This window comes from Ambystoma mexicanum, chromosome 7p (assembly GCF_040938575.1).
Source record: "Ambystoma mexicanum isolate Mex_15411 chromosome 7p, UKY_AmexF1_1, whole genome shotgun sequence".
Classification (NCBI taxonomy): domain Eukaryota; kingdom Metazoa; phylum Chordata; class Amphibia; order Caudata; family Ambystomatidae; genus Ambystoma; species Ambystoma mexicanum.
Window position 1 is genome coordinate 227,057,856 of NC_090939.1, and position 25,281 is coordinate 227,083,136.

Here is a 25,281-nt window from a genome sequence, read left to right on the forward strand (position 1 = left end):
TCAATACAAAATCTAACCCAAAAAGTAATCTTGATTCCAAATCTAATCCTACTTTAGTCCTCCTTCCAAAATAAGAAAATAAGATGTAAACCTAATGACAACTAGAGAAATGCTTGATAAATAGTCTCGTTACTTTGACCAGAAACAACGAACTATGAAGATGCGGTTAGGAGGTAACCCTCCAAATGTGTCAGAGCAGATGACAGAAAAACTATGAATTTTGAGGAAGAGAATCAATGATGTATTCCTAACTCAGCAGGAGAGTACATAATCCATTATAAATTAATATTGAAATGTATGGAGAGCGAGAGGCAGGGATGGCTGAAGCAGAAAAGTCCGTAGTTAACAATGACGAAATAAAAAGAAAAAAATATAAAGTTAAGGCACTTTGTTATTTACAAATGCAAGAAATTATGACGTACCATATGAAAGAACCTGCTTCAGTAGAAACACAGGCTTCCAGATGGGTGCTATGTAGTAAGATAAGGCATTATTGCTGTTCTCAGTCATCAGTAAAAGTGGAGTAATGGTATTCTGAGGGGAAACAAATAAAAAAGCCTCCGGATCCAGTGTGGAATTTGTGCTTAGCGGTAGCATCGATCCAAGATGCTTCACATGAGCCTTTACTTTGGAGGAGGAGGTTGTAATAGCTTCTCTATTAAGGTGTTTTAAGGTGATCCCTTCTGCTAGCCGCCTGGGCTGATTGGGTGCTGTGACTAGCAAGCCTCCTTACCTGCATGTCTTTGCAGACAGACTGGTTTTCCAAATTTGCCGTTCACCCAAAGATAGAATCAATACTCCATTCATATTTAGGGATCGAGGAACACTCGGGTTTTGGTGGCACCATTCTCACATCTATTTTGATGAGCTAAATGTTTTTTTTTAATTATGTTTTCTGTGTTGTAAGTAAATAAATGTGTTGTTACTGAAACATTGTGCAATATGCGGTTAAGTCTTGTAGCTGGGACTGAATCCACAGGAAAGAAGCCTGGTGTGTCTTCAGTATCAGTGAGAATTTTGATGAGGAGGCACATTAGTAGTTGGCACATTCGTCATGCTCTGGGTAATCTTTGTTGCTGTTTATCCTACGGTGGACAGAGAGGAGAGACATTGGGTAATGTGAGAAACCACAGGGTGTCTCACCTGCTAGTCCCTAGGGATCTCTCTCTCATGTGGCCAGGGAATGGCCATCTCCTTTGGATCCAGACCCTGTGGGTTGAACAGTGTGGGCGGATTACCTGGGTGATGGGTTTTTGGGCAGTGGGGGTGAGTCAGTCGATGGTGAGACGCTGTATTCCTCCAGTTCCCGTACCCATGATCCCTCCTATTTCTTAGGATTCATTGATGTCCCAGCCCCCCCCCTTTCCACACAAACACTGGCCTGAGGAAGAGGGTATCTGAGAGTAACAAAGATAACTCTCAAACATCGCAATGGACATGTCCCGCTAATTGGGTCAGGCAAAGTCAGGCACTTGATTCTAAGTGCATACATCTGATACCAATTAGCTCCCCTCAGATGGATAAAAGGCAGAACATAGAGACACACTCTGAGCAAGGTGGAACACGAGTGAGAGCAGAATTCTGGGGTGAAGGCAAACCTACTGGAGCAAAGCAACACACCGAGGCACGAGAGCCATGAGTAGAGAACCCCAGGAGTTCCCTGCAGGAGGTCATTGCCTCCAAAAGGCTGTGAAAGACATGTGGAGAAGGCAGAATCCCAAACAAGAAGTCTGCATTGTGTTTCAAGGACTCCAGCGACCCTGCTGGGTGAACGACAGAGTATTGGAGGCTAGGCCAAGCCTGTGGTACTAACCTTGACTCAAAAACCGAAAGACAGGAAAGGAATGAAAGAAACGCACACAGCCTGTGAGTTGGCAAGCGACCGGAGAGACCGGTGTGTGCTAAAGGAAGATTGAAGTGGCAACATTATATCACACAAGTGAAGGCTGCACGCGTGTGGATGAGATGCGAAGAAAGGCTAACATGCAAATGAACCTTGAAGTAACGATAGCTGCAAAGTCAGTGATTCTGAGTAATGGAGTGAAAGGGAGTAGCCCACTCGAAAGTCTCAGTGAATGGGGAAAAGTTTATAGCGACAAAGTGGATGAACTGTAAAAGCGAGGTGATTGAAATTGACCCAGAGAAAAGGGGAGAGTAAAGGTTGAACGTTGAACTTTGGTGCATTATGCAGTGAACTAGCCAGACCAGGAACCACTGGGGCAAATAACATGGGAGTGTGAATTGAAAGCTGGAAAGTCGAAGTGGTCCTGTGGAGGTCTGTAGAAAAAAAGCCACGCAGATTCGAAAGTCTTCAACATCAGGAAACGGTCCGAGCTCGACTGAGGGGGACCAAAGGTGTAATAACTTATTCATCCAGGCAAGACAAATGCTGGAGCAATGTGACCGCTTCATCAACGACCTTATCCAAAATCCCACTGGCATAAAACACGCTCTGCTACGAATGGACTGGATCCATACCATTGGGCAGATGCAGGAGCAAACAACATTCTGCTCTTTGTCCAGCTTTGACAAACCAAGCAGATACTTACCAAGCTACCTAACTCACTTTCCAAGTGCGATGTTGAGAACTGAATTCATTAGAGTGAGTCTCGTTTGAACTGGGGAGATCCAGTCGATTTGCGACAAGTGCCATACCCAAACCAGCAATTTTTTCCTTATGTAAAGAAAATGTTGTACAGACCTTGTACCATCTACTCATTACCTGTTATGGTACTACGGGCGCTTGGCAAAATCTTTTAGGTGGCTTTGACGATGAAAAGACCTGGATCTCTACAAATGCATTTGGGGAAAGACTGATAGCGGGCCATGAAAGATACCTAACCATTGCTGTCTTAAAGACTTTGGTGGGTGCTGCTCCCTCCCTTGTACGCCTGCCTTGCACATGGGTTGACCGCCCCCTGCCCAACTGAAGTCCCTTGGGGCCTGCCGTTCCTTTGCCAGGGATCCAGGGGACCTTCCCGCCTCGGGCCATTGGAATGCATTACACTACTAGATGGCCGCTCTCAGTGCTCGGCCATCTGGTAGTGGGCCATAGGAATGAAAGGACCAGATGTGGGCCTGCTTTGGAAGTCTGAATGGGTGTCCATTTGAAATGTGTCTCCAGTTGTCTCCTTTTGCCCAGACCTCCCCCTCTGTCACCCGGGGTACACAGATTACAAGAAAGATTAGTCACCTGTCCCGGATTACTGTAGACAGTGTGTAGGGGGTCTGTCTGTGATCCACTTGGTTCTTGCTGCCCTACCCAGGATCTGTGGCAAAACCACTGCAACTCCCCCAAGATGGCAAAGGGCTGCGCCCCACGTGATGTCCCAGCAGAGCTTGGCCTGCTGGGAGCGCCCTGCCGATTCACGGCAGAGGGAAAACAATGAAAACCTACTGTATCTTCTGTGTCCCATTGATAATGTTCTATGACAATGGAAATGTTCCACAAACAAAAGAAATACATAACAAAAATATATGAACGAAAATTCATTTAAGTAAGCACTATTTCTTTGCTATTACACACTTTTGCCCTTGTTGGCCCGTGTGCACAGGCTTATACACTAGTTCTAAAATAATAAACAACTTCATATTTGCTTAATGCATACATTTATTGCCATGACAAAATACATGTATATCTGTCCTTCAACAAGATGAATTTTCATTCAATGATAGTCTTACATCAAATGACATATATAAAATTAACTTGAAAATTAATATTTACACACAAAACGACATAAATATGTAAGAAATTGGCTAGTAACATGTACTGGATATAAATGGACCATCTACTACAATTAACAAGAAAGAGATGGTGACCATCTGCAATGTTGTGGCCATTTGGATTTACTGTATTTAACTTCATAATCCATTTTGATTCTAATCCCAAGGACACTTGCAAATCGCCATCCCTAGAATTACCATCAACTCCTTCAATGTCTAAGAAATGGAATAGTGTACGATCACTCATGTGATTGTCACTAAAATGTAGGGCAATTAAATAGCAGATATCAACATCCTTTGTATAGATGCAATTTAATGTATATATTCTTGAATTCACAATGTAGCTCTCCTAATGTTACAGCCTATATATTGCATACCACATGAGCATATATACATGCACTAAAATCAGTACTGCAAATGAGGAGACCTCTTAATGATGTGCTTTCATTTTTCATCCCTATCGCAATACTCTTTAACCTCATTCAATGCATAGGACATTTACCAGACTGAAAGAAATCAATTAAGCCTCTATCCAGCCATGTTGCCAGGGACCCTTTTGTTTCATCCTCCAATTAATTGCTAACTAGCATGCCTGAAAATGATTTTATATGTGATTTGAAGCATTCATTGACATTCCCTGATTGATTCTGGTCGAAACTATAAGGGTTGGCATCCAAGTTCTTAATGCAAGAAGGCGGGCATCCACATTTCCTGATTATGCAGCTGCTAATGGGTGGGTTCAATTTAAAAGACACAGTTGGTTGTTGCTGTTCAAGGTGGGAAGTGGGGGGTGAACACATGATAGGAACGTACCATTGTGGGTTGCGCTGGAGAGGAGTGCGGCATCCCCAGCAGCATCTGCCTCGTTATTGTACACCAAAGGAAAGTTGCAGAGGCAGTCCCTGCTCACCATTTCTGGACCACAGAAGACACGGATAAGGATGTCCAAGTTGATGAATTTAAAGTTTACTTTATAGTTCAATACATTTATTAAACTGGCTCAAGGTTTTGTCAGTGGCTGCAGGCACAAAGTGGTGAAAGTCTGAAATGTGAGGAACTGGTTGTGGATGGGAGGCCCAAGATGTTGGAGAACATGTGTATGAGTCTTTATCTACATGATCTGAGTAAATGGAAGTATGTGCATTTGTTAAAGGCGGTGGTTGGTGGAAACCTTGCCAGAGATTCCCCACTGAGACAAATTGTCATACGATGCAATTTCCAAAACCTGAAATGTAGGTGGTTTCTGGGAAGGTTGAAAAATGCACTGGACCCTGGGACGGTGAGCTGGGATGGGAGGAGGTACATGACTGGATGCTCAAAATGCAGGAGTGGTCCAGAGGCTATGTGACGATCCGGCAATATTTCAGAAGTGTGCGTGTGCGGTGGATGCAGCAACAGCATGTTTCGATTGCGGATATGGAAGAGGGACTAATTAGAGAAAGGTGGATGATGGAATTGAAGAGCCACCATCGTCCATGGTCTGCATGTTCTGAAATTTCCCAAACGCACACGATTATTGTAAGGATGTAGAAGAAAAGCTTGATATGATTGCTGGAAATGCCAAACTCCTCCGAAGCATGCTGTACTACTGGGCCATTCAGAACACCTGGATAGAGCGGAGCAAGAATTACTGAGGAGCTGGCAGTTAAGACACAAGCCAACCATGGAGAGGTGCCAGAGGACATATGCCAGCCATAGCAACATTTGAGAAGATATCATGTATATTGTGGAGTAATCTAATCACTTATTGTATTTCAGATGACTTTATGGAATTGTATTCATTACTACTGAAATGGCCGTGAATTATACAAAACCACTTGTGCCCCGTTATTTTAATTGTAGCTGAAGTTGGAGAAGCCATTTTAGCCAAAGCATTTCTATATAGGAACGTTTGGCTAGGTGTAATTATGCATTGTGTTTCATCTTTCTTTTTCCTTCCAGTTGATCATGCATCCAACCTTGGCATTTGTATGCTTAGTTGCTGTTTTGGTTCTAGCACAGATGGTGCTACTTACATCTTGTCTTTCTACTCGCAATTGTTTCTTATTTTCCTTTGTCCAAGTGCCTCTATTTCATTATGGTGCTTCTGAGCAAGAATCCTCTGTGACAGTGCTTCTACTTCATCACAGTCCTTCTTTGTCATAGTCCTTCTGCTTCATCACATTGTTTCTCCTTCTTGATGGTCCTCCTCCTTCATTATAGTCCTTCTTTATCACAGTCCATCTTTATCATATTTCTTCACAACAGTCTTTCTCCATTACAGCCCCACTTTTATTTTAGCCCTTGCTTGCAGTCCTTTCCTCTTGTCATGGTCCTTCTCCTTTGCCACAATCTTCATCAACGTCCATCTCCTTCATATTATTCCTTCATTACAGTACCTCTCTATTGCCACAGTCCTTCTCCTTTGTCACGGTCCTTTATCACAGTCTTTCTTCATCCCAGACCTTCTTTATCACAGTCCTTCTTTGCCACATTCCTTTCGATAGAGTCATTCTATGTCACAGGATCTCTCCTTATCACAGTCCTTCGACAAAGTCCTTCTGCTTTGTCATAGTTATTCACCATAGTGCTTCTCCTTCATCACTGTTTTTTTTCTTTGTAACATTTCTTTATCATGGTCCTTCTCCTTTGTCACAGTCGCTTGCTGCAGTCCGTCCCCTTCATAATCAAATTCCTTCTCCAGTGTCATAGTCCTTTGCCTTCGTAACTGTCCATCGTCGCAGTTCCTCTGATTTGTCTTCATCAAAGAACATTGTCAGAGTTTCCTTTGCCTCATTCCTTTGACAGTCTTTCTGCTATTCACCGTAGTCACTTGTCAAAGTCCTTCTCCATCATCACAGTCCTTCACCACAGTCTTTCTCCCTCATCAGTCTTTTTACTTTGTCACATTACTTTGACACAGACCGTCTCCTTCGTAGCATTTAAAACACTACATGAACCATTTCAAGCGTATCCCCTGGAGTAAGATTTTTCATGGTTTCTAATGTGTTCATAGCTGTGTTTGGGTGTCCTGGAATTAGAAGCTACATTGATTACTGAACAAACCATGTGTTCACACAATGTCAAACTGGAAACCCTGCATTAAAAATATGAGAACGCATTCAGCATTCAAACCAAAGGCCACACCTGCTGAGGCAGGCAGATGTATTGTCTGAGAGATTTCTTCAAACAAACACATCTTTGCATTCAGAACCTGATGCTTTATTTGCTCAGTCTGACTCACGCCTCATTGTGCCCTGATGCTCACTTTCGTACAGTGGGCGTTCTGCCTTCCACTGTCATGTGTGGCTTCTGCCTGAGCAAAGCATTCTCAGCCCTTCTTAGCAAGCTTAGAAACCTAACAGGGCAGCTCTGGGTAAACAACTCTATTCAGGTGTCTTTCATCGTCCTATCATCCGGTGTGGCTACACAAGCTGGGCAGACAGCGGCTCCTGGATTTCAAAAGAAGGGATCCTCCTGCCAGCCAAGCACCAAGATTTTAGAAGTCAGGCTAATTGAAATAAACAGTGGCAAACCGGCTTTTGGGGGGGCATCCAAAAGTACTGCAGATAACCCCTTTGAAGGTCCATCATATTTTTACCACCATAATGTTTTGTAGAGGGAACGTATGGCACGAGCTAGAGAGACATGAACAATTCTGCATTCTTGAACCTACTACTTCAGTACTTCGCATGATTTGCATATCAGCTGATCCTGTTGTTGACTCTAAGGAATACGGGACCTTCCTATGTCTATTACTTTGCACCCTCACCCCCGCATTGAGATGATATTAATTCAATTTAAATGTATTTAATTATATATATATGTCACATGACTCTCTCTCTCTCTCTCTCTCTCTCTCTCTCTCTCTATATATATATATATATATATCAAGCTTGGACCAGTGTGTTCACACAGGCAGATGAGTGTCGCATTGCCAGAGTCAGGATCCTTCCTGGCAACAATGAATAATCATCAAATTCTAAAAACACCGGAATCCACAATGAAGAGTTTAAATGTCCGTTTTATTGAACAAAATAGTGTTAGAATATCCATGCAGCTCCTCAGAATCGCCAGGGGAGGCGGATAGCAAGAAAGGCGCGTTTCACAACGACTAGTTGCTTGGTGACATGATTTGCTTGTCTGCTCGCACACATTAAATAATGTGCACAGTTGAGAGAAAAGAAAAGAAAAGAAGGAAAAGAGAAAGAGGTGTGCGTGGACCTGCGGTGTAAGTAGTCCTATGTCAGTGTCTAGTTTAGATTATGCATGCAAAAGTGATTGAATAGAAGTCGTGGTAGAACTTCCCATTAATGAGACATGTTATATGGTGGCCATCTTGAACTGTCACATGTAAAATTGCACTAAGTGAGTCGTACTGAAAGTATCAGTTACCAGTTGCCTTCTGACCTAAAATACAATGAGGGTCACAAATTTGATAAAGTGGGATATGCTGTGCAAATGAATGCTGTGCAAATAGACCTGCCATAAACTCAACGTAACAAGAAAACAACATGTACATGTTTACAAATGCAAATTACAATGGGCCTCATTACGACCCAGGCGGTAAGTTACCGCCTGGGTCGTACCTTTACCACCATGGCGTAAACTACGTTTACGCCATGGTGGTTGGCGGACTTACCGCCCCATTCCGAGGTCGGCGGGGCGGTAAGTCCCCAATCCCCATTTACCCTTCCCCATTCCCATTTTTGCCCCATAGGGCATAATGGGAGTGGGGAAGGCGTTAATTACGCCACCGTAAATTACGGTGGCGTAATTAACAACATGGTCCCTTAGCGCCATGGATTTTAACACCTGCTAAAAGCAGGTGTTAAATCCGCCATGGCGCTAAGGGACCTCGGAATCAGGCAGTAAGGGTCGGCACTGTTTACGCTGCCGTAAACCCCTTACCGCCTGAGTCGTAATGAGGCCCAATGTCTCTAAGAATAATGCGATGTAGTGGTTGGTCAGTGCCTAAATGAAGTCTGGCAGATGACTCTAAAGTGCAAAGTGCTGAGCAGCATGACATACAATTTCACGTAGGCTAGTATGTTAAATTAGATTGTCAGTGCTCTGCAAATAATGCTGTGCAAATAGACTTGCCTTCTGAACTCAACGTAACAAGTAAAGCACGTTTACATGTTTATGGATGCAAGTTACAATAAATAAAATTGCAACGTCACTTAGGGCCTCATTACGACTTTGGAGGTAGCCATGGCGCTATTAGCACCATGGCTGCCTCCAAAATCGTGTCCGGATCCGGTCTGGTGGAGTGGGGATTTAGCGGGACATTCCGCCCTAGGCAGACACGGTAAGTCCCAATTCCAAATGCCATTCCCCATTCCCATTTCAGCCCCCATAGGGCTCAATGGGAATGAGGAAGTAGCTAATAACGGTACCCCAATTTGCGGTACTGTTATTAGCGCCCTGGTCCCTTAGCGGGACCCGTAAAGGACGTGTGGTCAGACCACACGTTCTTTGAGGCTCCCGCTAAGGGACCTGGAATTGGGCGGTAAGGGATTACCAGCACCGGTCTCCTTACCAGTGCCCGGTATCCCTTACCGGCCAACTTGTAATGACCCTCTTAGACTAATGCGATGTAATAGAAGGTCAGCACCTTCAATGGAGTCTGGCAGATGACTCTAAAGTGCAGAGTGCGAGCAGCATATCCTATAATGTTGCTTGAGCTAGTGTGTTAAAATTGATTGTCGGTGCCTTCAATGTAATCTGGTAAATATCTCAAGGTGCCAAGCAGCATAACATAGGATGCAATGATTTGTCACTAATATCTAGTACATGATTTATTGTGCAGAATGTTACAAGGCAATGTTACTAAGACTTTCACATAATGACCTTGGTGTCTACATATAGGTTTCATAGCAGCATGGTATGTGTCTATTAATTTATGAGCACTCACCTCTGGGGCTTAGTGCAAAGTAGGTCTAGTGCCTATAAGCCAACAATTGTTAAAATCAAATAAGTGAAGATTAAAAGGTTAGAAATATAACACATAACAATACCAACATCTCAGATGGTGACAACGTGAAAAAAGTTCCTCGAAGACCTGTATCTACTGAAATTCTTAAGAAAAGTATTGCCAGTTTGTATAGGGGTCATAAGGGCATAGATTCCTGTATCTTAACTAAAGAGAGAGAGAGAGAGAAAGGAGAAGAGAACTCACCCTGTGCAATATTGGTGCATAGAGTTCACATCAACATAGCGTTCATTTGCCTAGGAAGCTATACAGTTCTTTGTCCACATTATGTCCTATTGGGTTTTTGGTTTCAAAATTGATGATATATCCTGTCTCCTGTTGGTGTAGCAGCCATTCCCTATCGCCTCCTGTTGGTCCAATCTATCTATCCCAAAAAAAAGAAACCGAGTGGTTTATCATTATGCTTCTCTTCAAAATGTTTTGCCATTGGTTTGCTGCATCATGATTCTTGATGGCTCTGAAATGCTATAAAATGTTTACCTTCAATTTGCATTAAGTACTTCCAATGTACCACTTGTTGCAAGCACACTTCGGTACATATAAGGCAAAATCTGAATCACAGGTGATCTTACTGTTGATTGTAATAGTATTGTTGAGTATAGGATGTTGGTATGTTTCACAATTGTAGTCAAACTTACAAAACTTTACATCTGGCACATTTGTGAAAGCCCTTTGTGGCTTCCCCAAGCCATGTACTGGCTAGATTCTTGTTTTCGCTTTCCATAAAGCTGCTGACCAGAGAGTCTCTGAAGTTTTTGCATTTACGGAATCTAATGTCGGGATGAGTTTGAAGTGCATAGTTCAAATCTAGATCAACCATCAGATTCTTCCAATGTCTCTTGAGAAAATTCCGGATCGGTGAAACATGTGTGCCACAGGTCAGTATAAGACACGTCACCTCTTTATCTTTCTTGGTACTCTTTTCATGCTGATTATTCGACAGGAACGTGGTTCTGTCACAGAGACGTGCCTTAATATAAGCACGTGTGATGACTCTTTTGGGATAGGCTTGCTGTTGGAAGCCCCACGTAGTAATTTTACTTTCTCTGTCATAGGCCTCAGTGTTTGAACAGTGCCTCCAGAGTCTGATAACACTCCATAAGGGATGCTCCAGATCAGATTACTCGGGTGGCCACTTGCAGCATGTAAAGGAGTATTGGCACCTGCTGGTTTGCGATACAGTTTGCTTTTGAGCCGATCTCCTTCAACTATAATCGTTACATTGAGAAAGATGATCATTTTATGGCTGTGTGGTGCTCTGTGGTCTTCAGGTTATGGTTGTTGTGGTTGAGTTGTTTAACAAAATTGATCCATTCCTCTTTCCTCCCTCTCCTCATAATTAATAAATCATCAATGTAGCAGAGCCACATTCCAATTTTGCCTGTGTTGACTTCATTCTCTTCGCACCATACCTTGCATTTCTCCCAATGCCCCATTGTCAAATTGACATAAAAGGGGAACATGTTGTGCCCATGGCCGTGCCTTGGAGTTGTCTAAAAAATGTCCTTTATTAAACAAAAATACATTGTTCGTAAGGCACAGTATAATCATTGCCAAAATCATTTCAGTGTGTCGCAGATAATTAAGTGACCATGTACTGAGAAAATATTTGCAAGCTTTCACCCCAAAGTTATGTTCTATAGATGTATATAATGATACAACATCCATCGTAGCCAGGATATATTCAGATTCCCTTGGTAGGTCATCTAATTTGGATAAAAAGTCCTTTGTATCTCTAAGGTAAGATGGTAGAGAAGAAACAAATGGAAACAATACCTCGTCGATGTATTTAGACATATTCTCAAGTAGCAACCCCACCAAGGTCACAATGGGTCTGCCAGGAGGTTTATTCATGTTTTATGTAGTTTTGGGAGAAAGTATATCGTTGGCATAGTGGAATCGCATTTGAACAGAAATTTCAAATCATCTTCTTCAAGTATACCCTTACTCTCCCAATCTGATAACAATGTTTAGACCATCATTTTTCAATTCTTTCATGGGGTTGCAGACAAGTTTATCATAACATATCTTGTCATTTAGTTGTCTGCCTGCCTCACGCATGTAATCACATTTATTCATGATTACAACATTTTGTCCTTTATCAGAAGGTTGATGATATATTGTGTTAGTTGGCTGAGTTCTTTTAGAGCATTCCTATGTTTCCTTGAGAGATTGTCTCTATGGTTCTTTTTATCATTTATCATGAAGGCTTTGAGATCCTCTATTACCAAACTTTGGAAGGCTTCAATGATATTGCCAGGTGTTAAGAGTGGATTAAATTTGGATTTGGGTTTTAGTTCACTTTTCTTGTACCATTCAACATTGATGCCCATCTCCTCAAAATCGATGGCTGTTTCTTTGGTGGTCCATCACAGCCCTTCTCTAGATGTACTAGGGGGGTTAGTGTACCCAGCTCTCCAATAGTCACATTAGTGCTGCATTCTTGTGTGGGAGTGGGAGGTTAGGAATAAGTATTTGTTGCAAAGAACTTTTTAAGGCGTATCTTACGTATATAGTAGTCAAAATCAAACTTGGCTGTTGGGCAGAGTAGTTGCTGTTGGTCGTCGGTTAGTACATGATCTGATAAATTTACCACTCTCATTTTCATACTTTCTTTAATCAGTTTATTCACTATTTCCCAGAGCACATGGACATGCCAAAATGTCTGTCTTGGATTGATTAAGCTATGTATAAAGTAGCACTGCCCTCTTAGACAAAGGAGAGAAAGGGTTGCATTTGGGCTCATTTGCATACTGTTATGTCTGCCCCAGGTCCCTGTATGCATGTCTAAGGTGAGTGGTGATGTCAGTGTGGAATGTCAGCTTTGACCCCTCTGTGTCCGAGAAGAATGTTGTGTGGGTGGAGTCTGACCTAGGGCGTTGATTAAGATGTAGCCTGAGTGGTGCAAGTCAGTGGGCTCTCCAATGATCTTCCTAGCTCCTTGATCAAACTTGATGAACACTGATGTAACCTGATGAACAATAAATCTCACGCGTGAAGTGCTCTTTGCTACCTACTGTATGATACATACCCACAATGCCTTGCCCTTGTGGCTCAGATCTGGATGTGAACTTCCATCAATGGCTACTAGGAACGCCGTGGAATGTGTGACTTGGCTCAAATGGATATTCCTATTTTCACATTTCAGGTGAAAAGTTTTTTTTTCAAACGTTTTTAAACCCACCATAACTTTCTTGGTTTTGCTAAAACATAGCCAAATGTTCCAACCACAAGGCTGTCAGAACTATACTGTACTGATGATCCCTAATAAGGGTGATACCAGGTATGTAGTTGTCCTGACAGCCTTGCAAAATGTCTGTCTTTGGTTGATTAAGCTATGCATAAAGTAGCACTGTCCACAAAGACAATTTCCTGGAGAAAAGGGTTTGCATTTGGGCTAATTGCCATACCCACAATCCCTTGCTGTTGTGGCTCAGACCTTGATGTGAACTTCCAGCGATGGCTATTAGGGATGCTGTGGAGTGTGTGACTTGGCTCCAATGGATTTTCCTATTTTCACATTTCAGATGAAAGGTTTTTTTTTAAAAAAAAAACTTTTTAAACCCACCATAACTTTCTTGGTGTTGCTATATATATAGTATAGGGCGGCAGTAGTCGCCCTATGGTTAATGTTAGTCAGTATCACCACAGTCACCAAGAGATCAGCCATAAAACAAGGGGCTTGTAGCACACTGCTTTACCAAAGTGTGTGATAGTATGGAAATAATTTAATCTCACTGTACATTGCCTAAAACATTGTGAGTTCTGAAAGGCTGAAATCTTTTATACCTAAAAATACCACTGTCAGGACAGGTCAAAATCAGTTTGTGATTGATGAACATCTTTGAGTGATGAGCTGCAAGTGTTTTAAAATATACAGTGGATGTGCCCACCGGCCATGGATGAAGTCCATGGCTTGTAGACTGGTAATGTTCTGAAAAGGATAGTGGACACAGCCAAAGGCTGTGACCAAAGGCCATGTCTGAAAGCCACGGCTAGTGGTTTGGTAATGTTTTAAAATTGACAGTGAGCACGACTGGGACACAGAAGACTTCTTAGTTGCTGATCTACAACAACGATCAATGCAGGAGTCACTCTGTTTAAGCATGTGGAGAAGAAGCGGGTGTGAGATGGAAAGCAAGAGTGATATAGTATCTACGAAAAAAAATAACAGGGATCAAAAATACAGCAGTAGAGGCAACACAGGTGCATGTCAGAAACTAAAATAGTACTGAATCATATTCAGAGGACAAGGGAAATACGTGTGAAAGTAGGAAAATGATCACGAAAGTCCAACGCTCAAAAGACCCAATAGTGCTTCGGGTAACAGTAAGCATTGGAAGGCTGAGCAGGAAACTGTGAATTTAGACATTGATGGACAGCTGCCAACTTGAAGAATGCAGGGAAGAAGGATCACTTGAGGGAACAGTGAGTTCAAAACATCATGAGCCAGAAGAGAAAGCAGGGATGTTCACGGGGGCGGGAACTGCATTTAAAGGCAAAGAGTGTTATCTTTCAACATGGAGGATACGTCGAAGAAGAGACATTGGGGAAAACCGTGAATGCACATATGGGTGTCATTTTGGATTTTGCAGTTCATGCGAACAGAGAGTAAAATATATGCGTGAAAGGTTTTATGTCTGTTTTTTTAGATTTGGGGGTATTTGTGAAATGGAGTCAGGGCACTGATCCAAATGTAAGTTCCTGCTCTCCGGATGTGATTTACAATGTAGGCGGCAATGCTATGGATTCCTATGGAATCTGCTTACAAATCGTTTGTAGTTGGTGTAAATGGCACAGGGAAACCTGGAACCATCTGTATTTCCATACTTCATTTCTTACCACGTGCAAATGAATCAATATTGCACTGGGATTGTGTGCATAGGCGTGTAAACATATGCAGTATACAGGGTAATCTCAAATGACCCCAATGAATCACTGGAGTAAACAGTGAGTCCGAACCCCGAGAGCTGCTGCAAACAACATGAATATATGGACGTTACAGTAAGCAAGGGAAGTGAATAGTGGGTGCCAGAATTTGGTAAGTAGAGAAGAAATCTAGCAGGAAAAAGGACATCCTTGTAAGCAACACTGAAAGCAGCGGAAAGACAAATGCACTGTAAATTGACCCAACAGGTGAAATTTTGAAAATAGAAGCAATCTTTAAGTTTTAAAAGTATTTTAGAAAAATATCATGAATCAAAGTTGTTGTTAATCCAGTGCTGGACTGATTAAATGGGCAGCCATTTAAGCTTTTCAACATCATGCAAGATGCTTACATTCTTACCATTCATAAGCACGGAAATGCACAGTGTGAATACAAGTCATTAGTGATAATTCTATGCATTTATTCTCCATAGGACAGCAGTTGTGTGACCAGCAACTTTCATGGGCTACTTGGGAAGTCTGAGCCCCTCACTCCTCTGCATCATTGTCTCCGACACTTGCATCATTCCACCCCCCACCTCCCCACCCACCCGTCCGACCACCTCTTACACTCTCGGCTTACTAGGAATGCGTCCAGGAACTGGTTAACTGCTAAACCATGCAACAATCACATCCATCCTATGAAACAGGTCAATACTGTTCATTTCGAACCAGCTTATATATATTAAACACACTTGTTCAAAACAATAACAAGTGGTAAAATGGCAAGTGGTACTCCTATAAAGAAGAAGAAGCAGGCTGATTGAATGAAAATGGCTCCAATCTAAGGTCAAAGAGGGCCAAGCAATCTGCACCTGGCACCTAAAAGGCTTTCACTTAGGCAATGAGCCCGAGCCGAGGGGAGCATTACCACATCAGGTAATGCCCTCAGGACCCATAGTTACAGGTCAGAGCATAGCGAGGGCCTTAACGAAGCCCTCAGGGACATTACGTGAAATGGTAATGCCCCTCACCCCCGGCAAGGGGCATATTGCCATTAGTACCCTGGCCAGTTAGACCGGGTTACTTACAGTGTTTTTTTCAGTTGCAAGACACTTGGCGTTTTTGGAACCGAAAAAAAACAATGACCAATGCGGACTGGATAACATAGTTTTTTCTCCCTTTCCATGGCGGCCATAGTCTAGTCAGTCATCCAGGCCTGGATGGCACACCACGGGCTCTGCCTTAACGATGAGAAAACTCAGTTACTCATCCTAGGCTCTCAGCCCAAATTCACTAAACTTGACCCTAAATATAACGCCTTCATTATTGATGGAAATGTCATTAAAGTCACCAACGTCACGAAAACACTCGGAATCTACCTAGACTCCATGCTCTCTCTCAACAGACAAACCAACTCAGTAGCCTCAGCCTCATCGTACATATGTAAACTCATCACAGCTTTTCTCCTATTCCTCACTACTGACAATTGCCTGATACTAGTCAGAACCCTCATCATGTCCAAAATTGACTATTGTAACGCCCTCTATTTATGGGCTAGTCAAAGAAACCTTGATAAACTTCAGGTCACCCAAAACAACGCCATTAGGGCGGCCCTCAATATCCCTAGGCGCTCATACATTTCTTCCACTAGGCGCAACCTACACTGTCTACCCATTACACTCCGTATTTCACTCAAAACACTTGTTCTAACACACAAGGCACAAAACAATGCTGCACCTGCTTACTTGTCCTCGCGCTTTACACAACATACAGCATCTAGACCACTGAGATCAGCACAGGTGCACACATTAACCACCCCTAGCTTCAAGCTTCAGACAGCTATGGGCTCGAGTTTCCCAGTCCTGGCTGCTAAACTGTGGAATTCCCTTCCCAATGATCTTAGGAATGTCCCAGCCATCCAATCCTTCAAAAACAGAACTAAACGTTGGCTTCATGAACAAGATGCACTGACCTCCGCCTGGTAATTCTCACAGCGGTCACCTGCAACCAGGCCTCCCACTGTACATACTGTATATTTGACCTCTCTGCCAGTCCGTGCATTATCTATGACCTCTGTTACTATTCTTGCTGTAAATCTTGTATATATAATGTAATGTAATATTTGTACCTATCTTTGTAACACTTTCTGTAACTACCTTTGTAAACATGCGCCCTGATGCCCTCGGGCAGGTTGCGCAATACAAATAAACAAAATACAAATACAAATAAATTAAGATAATGACTGCCATGAAAGGGGAGAAGGGACTGCACATAGTCCATTCGCCCCCTTTCCATGTTGGCCATGGAAACCAATGAAAAAAAAAGGTCAACTAAAAGAATGACTGCCATGGAAAGGGAGAAGGGACTACAAGTAGTCCCTTCTCCCTTTTATATGCAGCCGCAAAATAGAACAACAGTGAAGAAGCAAAGGATGCGCAGAGTTGGGTGCGAGACGGGAGGCCTTACTACTGAGGTAAGGCTCGGAAATGCACCAATAGGTGCATTCAGGTAAGTGAAAAGATGGCGGCCCAGATACTAATATTCCATAATCAGGAAACAGAAGTCCATCCTCCATTAAAGATTCGTGGTTGGTTGCCCAGAGCAAATTATCAAAATATGCAGAGAGCTAGAAACTCGAAAGCCAGAATGCGGTACATCCTTGCCCTCATCTCAGAAATAAACTGATGACATGTCTGCTGTCTTTCAAAATAAAGTCAACTCAATTTCACAAAACATACAGGGGCACGCTAGGTGTAATATCTCCCGGAAGCCCTCACATCACTTTGCCAGTGATCCAGTGCCCTGGTAGTCTTGATTACAGCCTCTGCCAAAATGGATGCCACATAATCTGCCTTTACCACTCTCACCAAATGCCCCTTTATTCATGGGGAAGCACCAAAATAGCTCAAGAAAGGTCAAGAGAGCCACGATAGTGCCTCTACTGAAAAAACCCTCTGCAGAACCCAATGGTGTTTGTCCAATCACCAGCAACCACTTCATTGAATGTTTTCTAGGCTACTAAACAGGTCCTGGAATACTAGGAAACAGTATGCCCAGCCCGCAGCACTGAATCAGGCTTGTTTCACATGAAGAAGGCACTTCTCACTACTGAGCCTCTCTCCTCTGCCAGCCCATTGACACATTAGGGGATTCCCAAACCCCCACCCCAGCTTTGGACACTGTCAGATGTTGCAACCTGATCAAAAGACTTTGGCATTCCCTAGGCATCCAGCGATCAGTGCTAAAATGGATCTCCCCCTGCTTGCAAGACAGAGGTGCACGTATGATATCAGGCTTGTTCTGCTCTGAAATGTTCATCACTACCACCATTGACCCACAGTACTCATTCACCACACCTCTGCTCTTTAAATACTACATGAAGCCACGTGCAGACGTGCTAGCCAGTCAATACAACCCACGTACCAGCAGAATGTTGATGACACACAGATTGCCTTCATCCTGCAAAATGTAGACGGCTCATCTTATGCTATCACTGTCTGGTCTCTATACAAGACAGGACAATCAATACCCACATGTGTCTAATCACAGGAAGAATAGAGAACATGTCCAGTACTAAGAAAGCCGTTCAACATTCGGAAAAATCTAAAAATACACTGTTTTAAACACATTTTCCTAGCAGAATGATTTCCACCAGGGAAAAGGTGTTTGGCTGTCAGCGTATTCACTGCCTGAGACACAGTAGTTAGATGAGCTCACCTATGATAATGATGTGTTTATTTATATAGCGCCTTAATCCAAAGCGCTTTACAGAGCACATATTTACATACAATATCACCCACACGAAATTGGTATTCATTTATTGACCTCGGAAGGATGAAAGGCTGAGTTGAGCTTGCTGGGATTTGAACCTGCAGATAACGCTCAGATCGCAGCAGCAAGCGCTCAACCCACTGAGCTATCTTACCAGCTTGCATAGCTTACCTATGGCCTCCTGCCTGTCAGTCATCTCTTATGGCCTGCTGCAAATGTTTTCTGCCACTGCTGTGTTACTTTTCTTAATTATTTGCCTCCCTTACTTGCCAGCACCTGTCCCTCAGAGCTCTGTTCCTGCTGCACTTACTCAGTTCTGAATGTCTTCCGTCTTGCCCCCTCTCCTTTATTTTTTTTTTAAATGTATTTATATTATTTTAGATTTATAGCATCACACAAACTCTTGAGGCACCTATGCGTGCTAGTTACAGTTGTATCCACCTTGCCAGCCACGGAGGTTCACCTTGTCTTCAGCCGATCTTTGAAGACATAACTATTTTAGGCTGTTCCGGTGCCGCCCCCTCGCATCCCTTTAGCGCCTTGATGCCACAGGGCGTACGTGCGCTATAAAAAATATATATATAACATTACATATCCCACTTGGCTGTCCACAAAAGAGTGATTGAACCGTATGTTCTACATTTTGAAAATTATTTTTTCTTCAAAACCACCAATTTAAGATCCCTCGGTGCTACTTAACACTGAACCCCTCTTTGGCGCTGCACAGATTTGCGTTGCTCTTCCGTATGACAGGCTGCCTCGGCTGACGGTATTAGGCCCAGAATGGCGAATGCCGGAGCACAATAGACACTGTCGCATCTGTAAAACATCTAGAATGATGGAAAACGCCGGGCAAGTATTGGCCGAGCGCAGGGAAATGGAATGATTGCGAATGCGTGTTCTTGGTGGATGTGTCGGTCGTTACGGTGGCATAAGGGATACATGAGATCTGACAGAGATGAAATCGCTGCACATTGCACTCTACCGAGTTTTGCTGCAAGTCAAAGTTTTGTTGAAATTATGTACACATTAAATATGATTCTTATCAATCTTATATTTAATTTTAATATTAAATCGGAAGATGTAATGGTGTTTTATGATGAAATTTGAAATGGGTATTCATTGCACAGAACTTAAATTGTTTTTAAAAGAAAGTGAATGTAAATAGTTAATTATTTTAGGGGCTTGTTCTTCATGTTGCATTGTTTTAGGGTATTTGCATGTATACATATTAAGAAATGTGGAGGTGTAAAGTTCGAAATGAACTAATCACATTAATAATAAATAAAAAATGAAATGAAATAAAACCACATGCAGTATCTTTTTTACCCTACACCTATTGCTGCATTTCCAAAGCGGCAAATATCACATAATAACCCCATAATATGTGCAGGATACTGTAAGCAATAGAAGTCATTACGACATTAATAATGCAATAGAGAATAACCCAGAAAGCCTCGCGTGGCCCAGAATGAACACAAAATAACAATTCCCGAACGATGTTTTTTTTTAAGCTATATTGTAGGAAACTGAGCGAAAAATGGTTGCGAACAAAGGACGTTGATTGAAAACGCTCCACGCTGCATTGGCGCAAGCTCCCGCCGTGCCCTGAAAGGCACACTGTACAGGGAAGCCGCCCGATTCCCACCACTTGGATTCCGTATGCATTGATGACAGACGCCCATGTGCTTTCTAGGTGTTTACATTTGGGAGGTCTGAAAAGAGTTGCATTCATGAACTCCCATACTGTGGGTGCAAGTTAGGTCAGGCATTCAGGCATTTTGTGCTCGCTGATCAGAATGAACAAGGGCGTCAAGGAGAAATCAGGGCTAAAGAATGTTTGCAAATGGCACAATATGAGCAGACAGACAGGCTGCGCTTGGCAATCCTGGGCAGATCACGTGTTTGCAAGTCTCAAATCGTCTGCCAAGAATCTTTCTTCTGAACATCATTTCATTCATCTTGGATTTTGTGGGTCTCACCCTTAAGGCCCAAAGCTTGGAGTTTTAATAGGATGTCCCCAGTGCCCGAAAGTTCCCCTTTGGTGTTTAAGACAATTTTTCCTACAAGTGGGCTCCTCGGCTGGAGAGTGCATGCGGCCCTCTTCCCTTTCTAGAAAGATTAAATTAGAATTTCTATTCTGGCCCTCCTCCTTTTCACGGCCAGCTAAAGCCTGTGAAGAGGCGTCTGTGTTCCTTGCTCTTTGAGCAGAGGCCCTCCTATGAGCAGAGAATGGCTAATCTGTACTGCAAACACTGCCAGTGCCGGGAGGACTAGCAACCATGGGAGAAGGAGCTCTGCAAAAGCCGGGGAATGTAGCAATGTACCCCTCCTGATCACTTCAAGGAGCACCCGGCTTTGCTTCATGCTGGCTGTGCTTTAAATTTTCTTGCTGGCACGCTGGGCTTAGCTGCCTCCATACTCGGGACATTGCATCACTCCAATGGGTGGTAGGGCCAGTAAGGAAATGGCAGACTAATTTGAACGCCACAATCTGAGTGAGAATACTAAATTTGGGGCAAGGGGAGATTTCAGAATGAGGTACTTAATGGTAATGGTAGGGGTTAAAATAATCTGTGGGTGCAGAATGCTCTGATGTCCCCGCTTCCTCGTCCCAGTACGTACTCTACGAAGGATACCCAAGATCCAAAGATTGGGCCGACACTCAATTCGAGTGAAAAGAAATTACCTCCACTTTGCATCGTGGGTACAGCTGTCATCCCTGGAGAGTTAATAGTAACTGCTTCCAGAAAAATAAAAAGGAGAGTGAGGTGTAAAGGACACCCCTCACAGAAATCAACATGGGAGGGGAAAAGAGCCAGGCGCCAAAGACAGGCCTCAAACCAGACCGGTCAGTAGGCTTACTGCAGGAAAGCCCATCGACGCCAGCCCCAAACCCTCCAACCCAAGGGACCCAACCCAGTACCATATCAGGCAGGGACAACCCACCTGCTGGCAGGGCTGAGACCAGAAGCCTAAATTTGCACCGTACAAGCTACTGCATGTACAACCATGGGGTTTTCATGCAACGCAAACAGAAGGTAACTCATATCACGGAAACTCTTCAGCACCAAAAGAGAGGAAGGAGAGAACAATCCCTTCAAGGACAGTGGTCAGCAACAGGAGAAGGGCAAGAGGCGGAATCCAAAGAGCACGCGCCTCGACTCAAACTATCGCGCTGCAACAGACAGAATTACCAGAGAACCCCACCTGCTAAGGCCATCCCAGCCAACACAGACACAAGGCAGAGCCAGTACCCTACAAGAATCTGAGTGCCCCAACCTGGTGACAGCTGAAAACCAATGAAGTCAGAAATCCAGTTCCTGCACCAGACTGTGCATATTTCCTGCAGTGTGCTCAAACCACCCACACACACACCCGGTCCCAGGAGCCTAAGGACTACTCGAAGGGTTATCGGACTCACCCAAACCAGAATAATCACCAACTCTTCCTTTAAGCATGTTCAAACAACAAGCACCCACACCTTTGAGGTTTTGCGGACCCAAGCCACACTCCTGGTTATAGTGAACTAAGCCAGTCTGCAAGCCCCTCGAGGACAGATGAGCAAGACACATGGGCCAACAAGGGGCGACCATCCTGCTATCCTCCCTGGCACCTTGACACCAGTCAAAAGGCTCAGAGACAGCTTATCGATGTACCTTCTGCCTTCCCATGGAGGTAATGCCAGATAGCAGCCCTAAAGTCCATTCCCATATTCCGGGGGACTCGAACCTTGTAGAAATGGCATCCCTGCAATATTCATGTGATTGACAGGTATGACTCGCAGAGCATCTGAACATTTATGCTGTGTGTTGTCACCTTTTTGGTCTTTTTTGGAAAGAAGTAGGATGCCTGGTAAAAATATTCAGCTATGGTTAGGTATTGAACTCCCAATGGTAGGGTTCATATTCCAATGTGTTAACCATTGTGCTACGCAGGCTCACCCAACACAGCAACCAAATAGAGACATACATGGAAATGTTTCTCCAATTCCAATGTAATTCTACAAATGTTTTCCACTGAAACAAGACCTTTATTCCACATTGATGTTCTATCACAGACACTTATTCTTTTATGAATATTCCAAATCTGAATCATCCTCACCTCTTGGAGGTAACACAGAATTCTTTGAGCAAGAAAAGGTAACACAAAGCAGTCTTGGACACCCCACACCTGAATATGATGCAGAGCTGCATGTGGGCAGGTTGCTTCACCAATTACTTTCAGCTGCCAGTGTTGTTAGGAAAGATTCTCTTTACGGCACCTTTCCTTCCATCTTTTTGGAATCCCTAAACTGTTTGCTTTTATTTTTTAATCTGACATGTACTCTTTTCAGTACAGTGAAGCCTTACGCTTCACTGCACTGGCCTTCGCTCACATGTTATGGGGAAATGGAAATGTCCTTAAGGCTATCAGTACTGCGAAACAGTGTTTCCCTTAGTCGTGTTACTATGTTGCAACTTGTGGTTACTTTTGTATCACTTGTGGTAACTTTTTAACATTGCATAAAGCAGCTTACACTGCAGTGCAATGGGGTACATTTTTGTTTTGCTCTAGACTAACACTCAAAGGAATTTTGGTTACTCTAGATGTGCTTAAAGGATGGGCTGATGGCAGCAGCGACGTTTCTCAACTTTTTGGGGAATTTTGTTTTAGCTTTACCGCGTTTACCGTGTTTGGCTGCTGACTGTGGCTACTGATCAAACATGGCCGTGCCACAAGAATTTGGCCTGTTCTTTTTGACATCTTGTTGCTTAGCCTTCTTCCTGGCCTCAGAGACCAGGAAGATCCTTATAAGGATTTCCAGGGCCCGTGAAAGCAGCAGCCTTTGGTGGGCCACTGGAGGGCTTTGTGTGTTTGCAGGCAGGATGTGGGTTGGGTCAGTCTGACCCTAATCCACATCTTGGTTTCTGTGTGCCTGAGTGGTATGCATGAGTGTTCCCACCAGTGATCCTGATTGGACCACTGTGGGGGTGTGTGTGGGCTAGTCCTGCTATTGGCTAGTGGGAGTTTCAGCTCCTACCTGGTTTTTAGGATAAGAAGGGGACCCCTGCACCCATTCTTCAGAGATCTTGGAGAAACCTGAAGGAGCCAAGTATCCTGTCCAGCTGAGAGACCCACAACGAAACTGGAAACCTGACTGAAGGAGGCCTGGCAACAAACCTCTGCTGCAGTCCTGGTGGAGCTCTGTCTGTCTTGTGATCTTTAGTAGCCCTGCAAAGGTTCTATGACCCCTGGAGTGGAGGGACCATCCTTTCCCGATGTCTGCTCAGTACCCTGTACTCGGCACACCCTCAGCTGCTACTGCAATGACATCTTCTGTGAAATTCTGGCGTCCTAGCACAAAGGGGACCAGAGAAAGACCGGGAAGTCCACCCAAGGCTACTGAGTCCTGTTGCATGGTTGTGCGCAGTGTGCACCATCCGAAACCTGCTTTTCTGACACAAGTCCAGTCCCGAGAGCGGTGCTGCACTGTTTGTTTTTGCATTCCTCAACCGAGAGTGCTTGCACCTGCAAAAGATCCCAATCAGAGTGAAGCTCGAACCTGCAACCCTGAAAATTGAGGACCGCAGATATTGGTGGGAAAAGCAAGCCAGCACACCCTTCCTTTGTTCTAAAAAGACTTGGGAAGATTCAGGATAAGGGGGGTAAGTTACAGAGCTTTTAACCTACCACTATACTCCCACTATAAGTCAATGGGCTTATAATAATCCTATTTCTTACACTATTGGCTTTGCCAATGCTTGCCTTTCCAAGACTTCTGACTGTTGGGGATAGTTTTGGGCCCTAGTCTACATTGAACCCCAACTCTAAGAATCCTTCAGGTAGGTTCTGTGGAACCACAGAACCTACCTGCATTTCTTCCTGCATCCTAAATTCTGTGGAACTGGATCCCGAACAATAAGGCACAAGTCCCCAGGCAATTTAGGGTTTAGCTAGGGATCATCTCTGTAGACCTTTTGGTCTATGATACTTACCTATTCATTCCTTTGCAGGAGTATTGGATTTGTATTGTACATTTGAACCTTTGAATGTATATATGTATTTAGTTTGATGGTATTGTGTGATAAGTCTACCTGCTTGTATTCATTTTCTTATAGAGTGCTTTTGCAATAATTAAATAACTGTATTTTTATACATCCTGTCTAAGTGCAATTTGTGACTCCCATTGTGTGCCCTCATTGTGGACCCTTTACAAGCTCACCCCTCTGAAGAACTTAGCCTAAACCGCCTGTCACTGCTACCTAAACTGGTTTGGCTACAGCTTCCCAGAGTTGGCCCTGTCACAATATAGGTTGGCATTCTATACATCTGTCCACCAGTCCAGAGTATAGAAAATCAGTCCTAACAAGTGTTTGCAAGGTTACTATAGTAACCAATGAAAATAGTTCATTCACAAAGAAAGGCAGACATGACAGTGCAGCAACTAAGGGAATCTCTCAGCTGCAGCGAGGAGTGTCTGTAATCCACACATCCCCATGCAACCCTCCCTCTGTCAATTTGATAGAGGTATCCCAGAAGCACCAGCAGCCTGTCCTCCATGCTGAGGTAGCATTCCCAAATATGTTGTTCCCCCAGAAGCCATGCTCATGCTGCCACGTCTGCAAAAGTCAGTTGCAAAACCTGAGAATGGGGAACTACCAGACTGCATACACAGAATAGCTTCATGTAATTAGGACATATGAATAACACCATGACAGCAGTCCAGTTCTCTCCTACTTACTGTGACCTTAAGGCTCCTCGGAGGGGCATCTGTAAACCACACATCGTCATACAGTGCTCCCTGATTTGATTACCTCTGCTACTCAATCCAGAATTGTACCCGTTGCAGGCTCAGGGAGAGTCATCTGCATCCACCTACACACCTGGGCACCCCTGGTGCTCAGCCGGGCAGTCATCCTGGGTGCCCCATATACACCAGTCCTGGGCTGCCTTCCCCTCCT